Source organism: Bubalus bubalis, chromosome 9 (assembly GCF_019923935.1).
Source record: "Bubalus bubalis isolate 160015118507 breed Murrah chromosome 9, NDDB_SH_1, whole genome shotgun sequence".
NCBI classification, from domain to species: Eukaryota; Metazoa; Chordata; class Mammalia; order Artiodactyla; family Bovidae; genus Bubalus; species Bubalus bubalis.
Window position 1 is genome coordinate 7,776,038 of NC_059165.1, and position 13,801 is coordinate 7,789,838.

Consider the following 13,801-nt stretch of genomic DNA (forward strand, 5'->3'; position numbering starts at 1 on the left):
GGAGTATCCTGGGATACAAAATTTGCTGTCACAGGTTCATAGGCGATGATTAGAATGTCTTTCCTCAATGTGGCTGGAACTCAAAGCAACCAAATTCCAGTAATAACCAAAGCACATTTTCCCCTAGAGTTCAGCTATTTCCATTTAAAATGAAGTCATGCCAATGAGTTAGCTCAGGTTCTGCTACCTAAAATGTGGTGCATGAACTACATGCAAAAGTATCAGCTGGGAGTTGTTAGAAATGCAAATTTTTCAGATCTCTCCCAAACCTAATGAATCAGAATCCGCATTTTAAGAGAATGAATCCCTGTGATGTATCTAACAGAATCTGAGGAGCCCTCTGGTCGAAGGCATTTCTCTCTTAGTTTCTCTTCTACAAAAGGAAAAAAAAGGGGGGGGGCATTTTATTAAAGACAGATGTAACTATGTAGTAATTAAGGACTCCTTTCTGAAACTCAAAGATAATGTTAATGTCATTTGTAGAGCCTCCGATGATGAAATGTGTAGATTTATCTAACAAGGTACACTAATGTCAATAAACCAGCACAATATATGAGCGAGCCCACACTTCCCATTATTAATTTGTTCGTGCCAGGCTAACACGAATTAGATCAAGTCCATTTGTAAGACAGAGTTTAGAGTCTTGGTGCCAATGGATAACTCATTAGATCTCTATCTACTCTAAAGCATTCTGCTGTGGCCTGAAATAAAATTCCAATCTTTAAACATTTTTTTTTCTGAGAGAATTCCCTTCGTGTGAGGTTTCACTGTGTTCAGGAGTATGTGTCAATGGTTGTAAAACCATCAAAAAATTGACTAGTACAAAGTGATAAAAGAAAAAGCATCAAAGAAAGTGTTATTTACAAGGCTTTTAAAATTTTCATTGGAATAACTTATACATTAAATAAAGTCTTCATAATATGACATATTTGAACATACCATATTTTTGTTGCTTCCATCAAAAATTGGAAATCATATGTGGCATGCTTTTCAATAGTGATGATAGAATCTTACTGTGATCATCACCATCATGAACACTGCCTTATGCACCAATGCATGACCATGTCTCCAGAACCAAATTGAAACTTGGAGTTAAGCAATTATTCAGTAATTTCTAGTGCCAGGTATGGTCTTGGCCCTGGTGGATGCTTATAAATGTTTATTGATGATGATGTCTTATAAAGCTGCCACTATCTGCTATGAATTACCTAGATTGCCTTTTGGAATGGTGAATGTACTCTAAATAACTCTGCCCTTAATTTTTATTCTTCAATCCTGGCACATACATCTATCTTGAATAAATTCTTCCAAACTGCCCTGGAATACCAAATTTTGAAGCCTTAAAATGTGCTGTTCCTCTTTTGGCCTTCTAATTCTGTCTATTAAATGATAGACTATTGATGAATTGTGAAGACTGAACCTCAGAATTCACTCTAAATCATGTCTCAGGCAGAGGGAATGGCTTGTTCCAGGCCATCTGTAGTCTCTTTGCTCCTGTGGCCCACAGCACATAATGGTGAGACAGCTGGTTGTGCTGGAAACACAACAGAAGGCAGTTCTACCACAATCACCACCCTTTCATGAAGTTCACTGATCTAGAAAGAAATGCGATAATGTCTGCTGGCTACTCATGGTTCAGTGTATTTCAAATAACATACAGGCGCTTTTCATTCTTTAGCTCATTTAATTTTAAAATATCTTATGAGGTAGGGTATTATTACCATTATTTTACAGATAAAGAAGCTAGGGACTAAAGTACTGAGAGCAGGATTCAGAGTCAAGCTGTCTTGCTCCAAAGCCTTCCTCTCCTCTTCCGTTACCATGGCATTCATATTCTTCTCTGACCTAGGCTGCCCCACACAATACCCCATTTGAAAAACACTGTTCAGGTGAAGAGAAGCACCTTTATATTCTTAAAATAGAAACCTACCAAACACATATATACTCACAAGTGCAGGTTTAAAATGGAGTTGTTTCTGAGTTATAAGTACTACACGTGAAGCGACACTCCTACAAAAGTGTTCAATGTAAATGAAATGAGAATTACTATGCCACTCCCACTGGATAATATCTAACCTCCCAGACACCCACGCTGCAAATAACGGAGCATTCATGAACGTGAGAATGCATATTCTCTAGATAGACCATCCATGTGAATTCCAATTTCCACGTACAAATGAACCTACACATAGAGACCGCCACTGCTAAGACGCACAAACAAAGAACTACTTTTTTCTAACCAAAATCCTGAAGGCCCCAGTATTCAGAAGCCCACATCAGAAATTTTGTTCATTCTGTGTGCATGAACATCACTACAGGCTGAAAGCTTATTAACTGTAATCAAGAAGGTCCTTTTGGAATTATCCTCCTTAGCCTACTTCCAAGGGAAATAATTTCTAGGTTTCTTCAGGGCAATGGTTATCAACCAAGGGCTCAGGCTCATCTTCAAATGTTCCAGACCAAATTTACTGTAATAATAATAACTGCTCTTTCAGTATTCTGATCTTTTTAACTGCTGTACATCTTTTCATCTATTTCCATTTCCCTTAGGTAGAGTGCAGACTAAGAAATCATCAGATCCATTTTTTAATCCTGTACTTCATCAAAAACAATTTTGATAATCACATTATTAGTGTGTATAACCCCATCCTTCAGAACTCGGCTAAAAGGTCACCTAAATATCCTGCTCTTATTCAGATGCTCTATTTATATCTACAAATGTCAAAAATTCTAAATGAAGCCTAGGAGCCTTGATTGACAAAGAGAGATGGCTCTCTTTTGTGGCACACAAAAAAATAGTTAATAAAATCCCAGCACCTGCTTAAAACTCATCTTTAAGTTTCTTTAAAATTGTTCTTTGTTAATTCAGATGGTGCACATTTATACTCTGGCTCTGGAAATAGCTTTTTAATGCATGATTATTTGGGAGAGAATATTAGATTTATTACCTTTGCTAATGAACACTTAGATAAAAGTGGTATTCTCAAGGTAAGTATTCTCAAGAGGTGAACTCTGATTACCATATATTAATTTTCATTTCAGTTCAGAATTATATAAAGAGTGAACCTGGTGGCTTTTACATATAGAAAACGGGACCTCTCCAAAGCACACTCTGCCATAATTATCAAGGGTCCCCTCTCACTTTTCTAATGTCACCTATCAGTAGAACCAGAATTCATCATCACGGAAGTAATTTCAGAGGTTTAAAAAAGCAGTGAGTGAGCCTTAAAGACGCAGGATTTATCTTTACGTCTTTAAAACATGTGTGTTAGCCTCGTTTCAGTGAGATTGAGGGGTTTGACATTAACAATGATCAATGAATTGATTGAGATGCCCCTTCCCATACACCCAAGAGAATCTCTTACTTATCTGTTCCTTTTTCATAGCAGCATTTAACACAGAGTCAAATGCAATGGAGAATGCAATCCTTTAGTAAATCCAAGGTACACCTGCATCTCCAATATTTGCGACAATGCCACAACCTTTCAGTACAAATGGTGCACAGCACTCACCTTCTCTGCAGGATCTGTCTTTGTCCTGAGAAGCCACATAACCATGACTTTAACAAAAAATATTTAATCTTACAACTAGTCGGAATTGAGTACAGAAAAAAAATTGACTGCCTTCATGAATTCTAAGTACTAGAGGTACCCTGAGCCATCATATATTATGATAGTTTATGCTAGGATATTTGGTGTTCTGGTAGATGTAGAAAATATCAACTTATTGTACACCATTTGCTGCAACAGAGAAATGGCACATCTACATGATTAATTAGCCTGTTTACACTTAACAACATTTGAATCCTGTGTATCTTCTTTAAAAGTATCTCTTCAAATGGCTAAATGTTTTAGTGAAAGATGATCAAAATTAGCATTAAGCATTTTAACTCTTAGGCAATGGCAACCCACTCCAGTATTCTTGCCTGGAGAATCCCAGGGACGGGGGAGCCTGGTGGGCTGCCATCTCAGGGGTCACACAGAGTCGGACACGACTGAAGCGACCTAGCAGCAGCATGGTAATATAACACACATATGGAAAAATTCACAAAAGTGTAGATAGAGCACAGGGAATTATCACAAAAGAAATATATCCATGGAAGCAATACTCAATCAAGAAATAGATTATAGAGTATCCTACAAAAGCCTCACTCCAGGTTCCTTCCCAGTAACTATTTCCTCCCTTCTCTCCAAAAATATTGCAGTTTAAAAATATGACTGTGAATTCTTTGATAATCCTACCTTCAAAAGGTAAAGCTCCGTTCTCTTTGCCTTAAGAGTGGACTGAACTAAAATGCTTAAAAATAATTTGGATCACCTTTCACTAAGACAATTAGTCATGTGAAGAGATACTAATTTTTAAAAAGATACACAGGATAAAAAGTGTTTAGTTTGCCAGGGCTGCCAGATCTCACAGACTCAGTCAATCACATAATGGAAATGTATTGTCTCACATTTTTGGAAGCTGGAAGCTCAAGGCAGGTTTGTTTTCTCCTGAGGACTCTCTCCTTGGCTTGCAGGTGGCCACCTTTCCACTGTGTCCTTATGTGGTGGTCCCTCTGTGCTACATACAGGGACAGACATACAAAAGGCAATTTCAGTAAGCCCTGCATATTTTAATTTGAAGGATTTGGACGAATTTCAGAAAAACTTATTTCCACTTTTTCACCCAAATCCAACTACTCTAACCTCTTGAAAGAGGGAAAAAATATTAAAACTTAATCCATCAGAGAGCATTAGTTTGTTTCTTTTAATAAATTTGTAATCATTCTAAAAATTGTGTTCCCAAAAGAGAAAAGAAAGAATATAAACTTTCCCTAAACCATGCATTTCTTATTGTACATAATAAGATAATATCCTAACAAGGTCATATTTTAGCCATGCTTTGGAATCTATATAATTAATGGTGTGCATGCAAGTTCTTATTCTAATGGTAGATGAAAGAATCCCCAAATCTGGACTTTGCCTATAGTTACTTATCCTTTATCAACAGACAAGGCCCAGTAAAGTACTGGTAAAACATAACAAACAAATGATGCATAATGAGGCCTTTTAAAAGTGCTTTCCCACAGACACATTTCTGTTTCAAAGACAAATGACAAAGTCCCACAAACTGGGATATGTTTAGTGAAAGTGTCATGTTGCTCAGTCGTATCCAACTCTTTGTGACGCCATGGACTGTAGCCCCCTCCCCAGGCTCCTCTCTTCATGGGATTCTCCAGGCAAGAATACTGGGATGGGTTGCCATTCCCTTCTCCAGGGGATCTTCCCAACACCAGGACTGAACATGTTTAACATAGCAACCAGAAAAGGTGCAATAGCTGAAGTACAAAATGCATCAGCCCACTATTTCTTACATAAAACACAGGCATCCAGCAAAAGCAATGCATTGACACGAACGTGAACACCTACAACTTAGGCAGACTCTCATTTCTGCTCAGAAAACACTACTTCACCCAAAGAAGAAAAAGAGTTTATCTTTAACAGAAGAATGGATGCTTAATCATTACAAAGAGTCTCCCAAATACATAATTTCTTATTTTCTTCTAATCATTGTTTTTCTTATGCACTCACTGAAGAGCTAAAGACAAGCCACACACACACACACACACACACACACACACAAACACTCAAAGAAAAGAAGAGAAAAAGAAGAATGAATAGCGGTGCCCAGAATGGGTAACAAGTATTTTAGCTATTATACAGGGCGGGGTGGGGGGGCGGAAATGTTAGAAAATACTTTTTCAGCCACTGATCTTTCAAACTGCAGTTCAAATGAGAATTTAGTTTGAAAACTTACATTATAGACTTTTATTCATTATATATTTACTGAGCACTCATTATGCTCCAACCAATGTTCCATGTACTATGGATACAGAAGTGACCAAAATGAAGTTTCTGAATTCACAGAGGCTACATGCAAGTGTGATAAGTGATGATACAGTGGGGTAAGATGGGCTGGGACAGGATATAAGATACACATACATACACATAATACTAGGTAGAACTTGGGGAAAAGTTGAAAAATTATTTTTATAAGCAAAAGTGGGATAAGAGGATACTTAGAGATACTGAGAGCGTACGAAATTTTAGGTGGCAGTGGCAGTGTCAGCAAAGTTTTCTTTCCAACAGTAAAATCTGAGTTGCAAACCAAGAAAAAGAAGTGAGGAATTAGGCTGAATTATGACACGACTTTAGGGAAGAGCATTTCAGGCAGAGCAAATGAAGAAGCTCAGAACAGTAGAAGCGCTTAATGTGGGTGCGGAACTGCCAGAAAGGCATGTGTCTGGAGCAGATTATTAGTGGGAAAAACATGAAGGTAGTGAGATATCCAAGGGTCAGATTATGAAGGACCTTTCATGTCATACTGAGAAATTTGGAAATTATTCTCAGTGTGATAGGATGTCACTAGCGAGTCTCAGAAAATCTGACTAATGCTTTTAAAGCATCACTGTTTATAGACAGAATAGAATAGAGTAAGGGGGTGAGAGCTGAAGCCCTAAGAAGAGTCACCAGGTCATTACAGAAATAAATGATGGCAGCTTCACGAGAGCAGTGCAGGGAGGGAAATGCAGGATACTCAGTGAGTGTGGAGCCAGAGACCCGAAGTAGGAGGGAAAAGAAGATGGCTCCTCACTGTTGGCACTGAGCAACTGGGTAAGCTGTTACTGATAGGAAAGAATAGAAGGGAAAAATAGCCTACAGTGGGCAGGATTCAGGAGTTTGGTTTGAGACATGCTAAACTGTAAGGGTCTGTTCGATGTCAAAGGTCCATATAGTCAAAGCTATATGGTTTTCATGTATGGATGTGAGAGTTGGACCATAAAGAAGGTTGAGCACCAAAGAACTGATGCTTTTAACCTGTGGTGCCAGAGAAGACTTGAGAGTCCCGTGGACTACAGGGAGATCCAACCAGTCAATCTTAAAGGAAATCAACCCTGAATAGTCATTGGAAGGACTGATGCTAAAGCTGAAACTCCAATACTTTGGCGACCTGATGAGAAGAAGTGACTCACTGGAAAAGACCTTGATGCTAAGGAAGATTGAAGACAAAAGGATTAGAGGACAGCAGAGGATGAGATGGTTGGATTTCATCACCAACCCAATGGACATGAACTTGAGCAAACTCCAGGAGCTAGTGGAGGACAGAGGAGCTTGGCGTGCTGGAGTCCATGAGGTCACAAAGAGTTGGCCACAACTTAGCGACTGAACAAGGACAACAATTAGACGTCAGAGTAGAAGTGCTGAATAGGAAACTGGATGCACACACACACACAAAAAAAAATAAAATAAAAGAGGAGTGTCCCACACTGGAGATACATGTATATATATACATACATACATATACACATGCATACATACCTACATATATATATATATACACACACACATACACACACAAACATACACTGGAGAAGGCAATGGCACCCCACTCCAGTACTCTTGCCTGGAAAATCCCAAAGACAGAGGAGCCTGGTGGACTGCCCTCCATGGGGTCACACAGAGTCGGACACGACTGAAGTGACTTAGCATCAGCAGCACATACATACACACATATATGCATACACATATGCATATACACAGCAGGAGATAAACACACACATATATATAATTTACTGGTTATTATATATTATGTAATATAAAATACAGTCACTAGTGTTTAGTTAAATTTAAAGTCTCAGGACCAAGTGAAATTCCCTAGAGAATAAGTTTAGCAGGCATATTCGTTCTAGTGAATCACATTCCTCTTTTTAGGCCATGCCTAAAATGGGGTTGGTACTGAGCCCAAACTGAAATTCCTTGGCCTCAGCAAATCACAAACTCCATTTCCTTGGATAACAATGATTTCAGCTTTGTGTCAGGTTCCATTCTGGCTATGAGAAAGGATGAATTCTGGAACAAAAGCTTTTCCTAATTTCCCATGAAAGCTATCAAAAAGATAATCTTTAAAGACAGGTCAGGATTCAGAAGTGACTTTGCAGAAGGTAAAGTAGAGAAATGGAAAGAAACTAGCTACTCAGGGTGTCTTTGATCAACTACCAGCTGAACCCAGAATACACCTGAACTTTTAAGTAAACCAATAAGCATCTTAACTCAAACAGATGTTTCGGTAGTTTTTATTGATTTTAATAAGCATCTGAGACCAAAAACAGAAATAAAGGTAAAAGGAAGCCAGGGAACGAGGGAGCAAAGAGAAAAGAAAGGAAGAGATGAAGGAAGGACACAGAAGGATGAAGAAAGGGAGGGAGGGGCAAAGGAGAACACACTTCAGTAAGAGCAGTAAAAAGGAAAAATGAACTGAAGGTATTTCTTCTTTCACTTGGGAAGGGAGTTTATTCAACCATTTTCTTGCAAAATCCACAAACATCACCCAGATTTAGAGTAGGATTGAACCTGCAGAGATGTGGCCCTCTCGGGTGGTGAAGAGACCTGCCAGAAAGGGCCTGAAAGGACCTTAACACTTCTCTGTTTCACAAATGGTAACTGACACCTGTGAAGCCTGATGCTCGGTCCATGTTATTACATTATCATGCCAGTATCAGGTACCACACTGTTAGAAAGACACTACCCTTCCTCCTGTCATTTGCTTCCCCAGAGCACTCTCAAAAGAGTGACCAAGGAATCCTGATGCTTCATCCTCACTGGGCTCTAAAATTTCAATGGATAAAAACTGGAGTTTTGTTATGTTTGTTATTTAGGGCAGTGTACTCGGCTGTCATTTTAAAAAGATCAATACAACACTATTTAAAATACTTTTTAAAATCCATTTTCAACTAAAGCATAACAATAGATATTTCCTAGTGCCAGAATTTTCAAGAAACACTCTAAACAAAATGAAACCATTTCAATTAGCATGACACTAACTGTGCTTTCCTGGAGAAGGAAATGGCAGCCCACTCCAGTACTCTTCCTGCGAAATCCCATGGGCAGAGGAGCCGGGCAGACTACAGTTCATGGGACTGCAAAGAGTCGGACATGGCTGAGCCACTTCACTTCAGTTGTGCTTTCCAGGAATGGTGAAGGGACCGCAGGACTCCTTTCCCCTCAGCCTCCTGTGCTATTCACCTGAACTTGGCCTGGGTGCTTGGCAGATGCAAGGAGAATAACTGAGGATTATGTTTATCCTATCAGTTGACATCTGGGAAAAAAAAACCCAGGCAAAAGTTAGCAACCGTTAATTCAAATAAGTATAGCTCCTTTGACAATACAATTGAACATCTTTCTCTTTTAAAGATATAAAGTCTCCTTCAAATCCATCTTATCTTTGACCACATCTAAGTTTTGCCACATAACTTACACGTTGGGAAGTTGTTCAGACAACATAGTAAATTCCTAATAATGATGTATCAATAGTTACAAAAGAATAATGTTTTCCAACAGCCCAATTTTAAGTAACTTCACACATACCAGAAACACCTGCCAGCTACCTCTACAGACATCTTGCTTCCTAACACTGTATACCTTAAATACACGAATGTATTATTCATGAAGCACTCCTAATTGATATTTGTTATTCAGATGAACTGCAAAGCTGTGGATCTCACCGTCCTTAAAAAGCATGTCATCTGGTTTATAGGAGATTAGAATCAAATTCAAATATTTTCTCTCCCTTTCTCTCTTTCTTCCTTTCTTAGTTACTTTTGGTTAAGTAATGTGCATACGTATTGTGGTATTTGTGACTGGCAACTTGTAGCTTCTATTGCCTAAAAGGGTTTCTTTCCCCCTTAACTCTCTAGGTTACTCACCTGTCTTCTTAAAATGCCAAAAAAAAAAAATCTAGCCACCAAGGTTGTCAGAATAATATTCAAAGTGCTTTTGACAAAGTTCTTGCAATTCAGCTGCCTGCTGTGTCAAAGAGCAGAATATTAAAAGCATTATGAGAGAAAAAGAGCATAAATACAGATAAAAGAATTACCACATCAGTCACATATTTGCATTTGAGTAGTTACATTTTTTTCAAAACTATACAAAACACCGTTTCAAGTCATAATCCCTTTGTCCTGAGACCTTATATTCCAGTCGTTTTTAATAAAAATATCATGTTTTTAATTTTCAACTTTTATTATTATTATTTTTGGTAAAACGCAAACTGGTTCCATGGTATGGCTATGCTAAGAACCATGATCATCCACCTCAATGGCAACATTTCAATGCACAGCAAGATGGCTGCATATTCACAACACACTGGTGAAGTCTCAGATGGCATAATCAAACTCCTTGACCAAGATTCCTGGAGAAACCCCACACTGGTGCACCCAGTCCCACAAAAAAATATTTCCTACAGCATCATCACTAAATCCCAAATCACAATTGAGAAAACTGTTCCCAGGTTTCTGGGCATACTCCATTCACTGCTCTAAGTGTAAATATTTACTCACTGTATATTTTATATAGATAGAGGATTTATTCCTAATTACTGGATTTTAAAAAGACCTGTGGCGGATTCATTTTGATATTTGGCAAAACTAATACAGTTATGTAAAGTTTAAAAATAAAATAAAATTGTAAAAAAAAAAAAGTCATCTTGACAGGTTCCTAAATAGATATAGGCGAGTGACTAAATTAACCTGCTTTCTCGTTTTCTCTTCGTTGTTGTTTTGTTACAGCTGGGTATCTTTCTATTTTAAAGTAGGCTTGTTTCTTTCAAGATTGAATCAATACCCAGTAGTCTATCACAACACATCAAAGTCTTTTTTTTTTTTCCTAAAAGAGGGAGGAAAATGCCTTGAAGAGTTAAAAACAGCACCGTATTATAATTATGACTTGACACTGATTCTGCTGAATTCATATAATCACCAAACCTTATTGTTAGGAGTCTTGGTTACCTAACTGGTAAGTACTGGTAAGTCGCTTCAGTCATGTCCGACTCTGTGCGACCCCAAAGACGGCAGCCCACCAGGCTTCCCCGTCCCTGGGATTCTCCAGGCAAGAACACTGGAGTGGGTTGCCATTTCCTTCTCCAATGCATGAAAGTGAAAAGTGAAAGTGAAGTCGCTCAGCCGTGTCTGACTCCTGACCCCATGGACTGCAGCCCACCAGGCTCCTCCGTCCATGGGATTTACCAGGCAAGAGTACTGGAGTGGGATGCCATAAAGGGGCCTGCTTAACCTGTGTGATCAGACCAGCAAAGGCGGAAGCAAACAGTATAACTCAGCCTCTTGCCACATTCTTCTCGTCATTGCTAAAGTCACTACATCCTGACCTGGAATAAAAGAAAACAAAATGAAATCTGAATTCCCGATATAATTTTAAAAGGAATTTCATATTAGGAGGGATAATGTTTAATATTAAGCTACACACTGAAGCCATGAAAGACATTTTCTTCAGAAGAGCTTTTAACAAAAAATGTACTTAAAGGACATTGATGCCGAAGTACTATGGAGAATTTACCTAATTAATGATTTATTTTTGCCTTATTCCTTCAAAAATGTTGACATGACATTTATGTTGTATTTAAAATATTGTAATACCTATTCTTTTAAATGACACATCTTTGTTTTCTCTGCCTCATGAAGGTTAGTATTTTCCTAGAAGATGTGGACAACATAACTATAGATTTGACAAATTTAAAGGATGCTGTATTTAATTCCTAGAAGGAAGTGCCATGTTTTGAACAGGACTGGGAGTATTAAATTCACTCCCAGATCCAACTTTGGTGCTGGCAAGGCTGGTATAGAATTGTGCATTTTCCTTTAGTGGTTTCCTCTGCCTCAGGTAAAATCAGAATAACCATGTACTTTACAGGTGACCTTAATGCCTGTTATTTTTCAAATAGGTAAATAATTTTAAGGAAAAGGTGCGTTACATGCACAAGCATGCAAATGTGGCAAATAAGTGAATCTATATTTAAGGTTAGTTTTTATACCCACAAAACAATCAAGACTGCTTATTATATTAACATACACAAAACCAAATGCATATACAAATTTTTAACATATTAACTCTGAAATCACACTACCTGAGTTCAATATTCTGACAATACTCTATGATGATTAACTTTTCTGTGTCTTCAGTTCCTTATATGAGAAAAACCAATCTCCATTATAGCTTGTTTTGATGATAAGCATTGTAATAATATATTTGAAAGTACTTAGTGCCAAACTTGTAGTCAACACAAGGTAGAAATTCCAGCTATGATTATCATTATACTAACGCATATGGAACAAGTTAGATACATCACTAGAATATAAATCCATAAAATCAGGCAATCAAAATAAAAAGTGAAAATTTAAAAAGTGAAAAAATAAGATTATATGCTTATTTTATGCTCATATGCAGATGACACCACCCTTATGGCAGAATATGAAGAGGAACTAAAGAGCTTCTTGAGGAAAAGTGAAGGAGAAGAGTGAAAAAGTTGGCTTAAAATTCAATATTCAAAAAACTAACATCATGGCATCTAGTCCCATCACTACAGGGCAAATAAATGGGTAAACAATGGAAATAGTGAATATTTTATTTTGGGGGGCTCCAAAATCACTGCAGATGGTGATGGCAGCCATGAAATTAAAAGATGCCTGCTCCTTGGAAGAAAAGCTATGACCAACCTAGACAGCATATTAAAAAGCAGAGACATCACTTTGCCAACAAAGGTTCATCTAGTCAAAACTATGGTTTTTTCAGTAGTCATGTATGGATTTGAGAGTTGGACCATAAACAAGTCTGAGAGCCAAAGAATTGATGCTTTTGAACTGTGGTGTTGGAGAAGACTCTTGAGAGTCCCTTGGACTGCAAGGAGATCCAACCAGTCCATCCTAAAGGAGATCAGTCCTGAATATTCATTGGAAGGCCTGATGCTGAAGCTGAAAATCAATCCTTTTGCCATCTGATGAGAGGAACTGACTCATCTGAAAAGACCCTGATGCTGGGAAAGATTGAGGGCAGGAGGAGAAGGGGACGACAGAGGATGAGATGGTTGGATGGCATCACCAACTTGATGGACATGAGTTTGAGTAAGCTCTAGGAGTTGGTGATGGACAGGGAAGCCTGGTGTGGCTGCAGTCCATGGGGTTGGAAAGAGTCAGACACGACTGAGTGACTGAACTGAACTGAACTTACTTGGTAAAAGAAACCAGTATGCAAACTACTATTTATTATTTTTATTAGACTTACATACTCTATCAAAGCTCTAAAATATAACAAATTGTGTCATTCCATGCATTCCTTACTGATTTGCTGCAAACAGCTCCATACTTCCTCCCCCCTGAAAAAAAAAATATTAAGGAAAAATGAATTGCTAAGAAACAATCATTATTATCTAAATACTTTCTATGTCTGAGAACAGTTGACAAATGAAGGCCAAAGACAATTAAATTACCTCGTGCTTAGAATTACAAAAGTTACAGTAAATTTACCTACTCAAAACCCAGTTCCATTAAAAGCATTTAGATCTTCCAAATTTGACTTCCGGTGCCTTTCATAGTTTTGCTTTACATTCAAATGTGTTTATTGGTTTATTAGGACTTCTCCAGGAAGTTCTCAGCATGCTAGTGAATTTTGTGTGATTATAATTATCTGGAAACAAAGCCTAAATCTGCAAGAAGCATGAAAAGGTAAGACCAATATTTTTTTCCTAAATGAGGGTTTAAAAAAAATTTTTTTTCAGAGATTTTCCAAGCATCACAGCATTTAGCTTTAAGTTCAAGCTGGATTCATGTTGGAATTAGAACAGTTATTTCCTTGACTTTAAAAAGTCATAAATTTAGTAATCCATTTATTAAGTATATCCTTAGCTATATAAATCATCTTTTTAACCTTTTTCTAACAATATGTCTTCCACATCTAAACAGAATATGGCTATT

The 13,801-nt window shown here is 37.8% G+C and overlaps 1 long non-coding RNA gene across 4 annotated transcripts in view; it reads right to left on the reverse strand.

The window, feature by feature from the left end:
* LOC112586804 overlaps positions 1–13,801 on the reverse strand; it is a 234,802-nt gene that overhangs the window by 167,799 nt on the left and 53,202 nt on the right. The window lies entirely within an intron of this gene.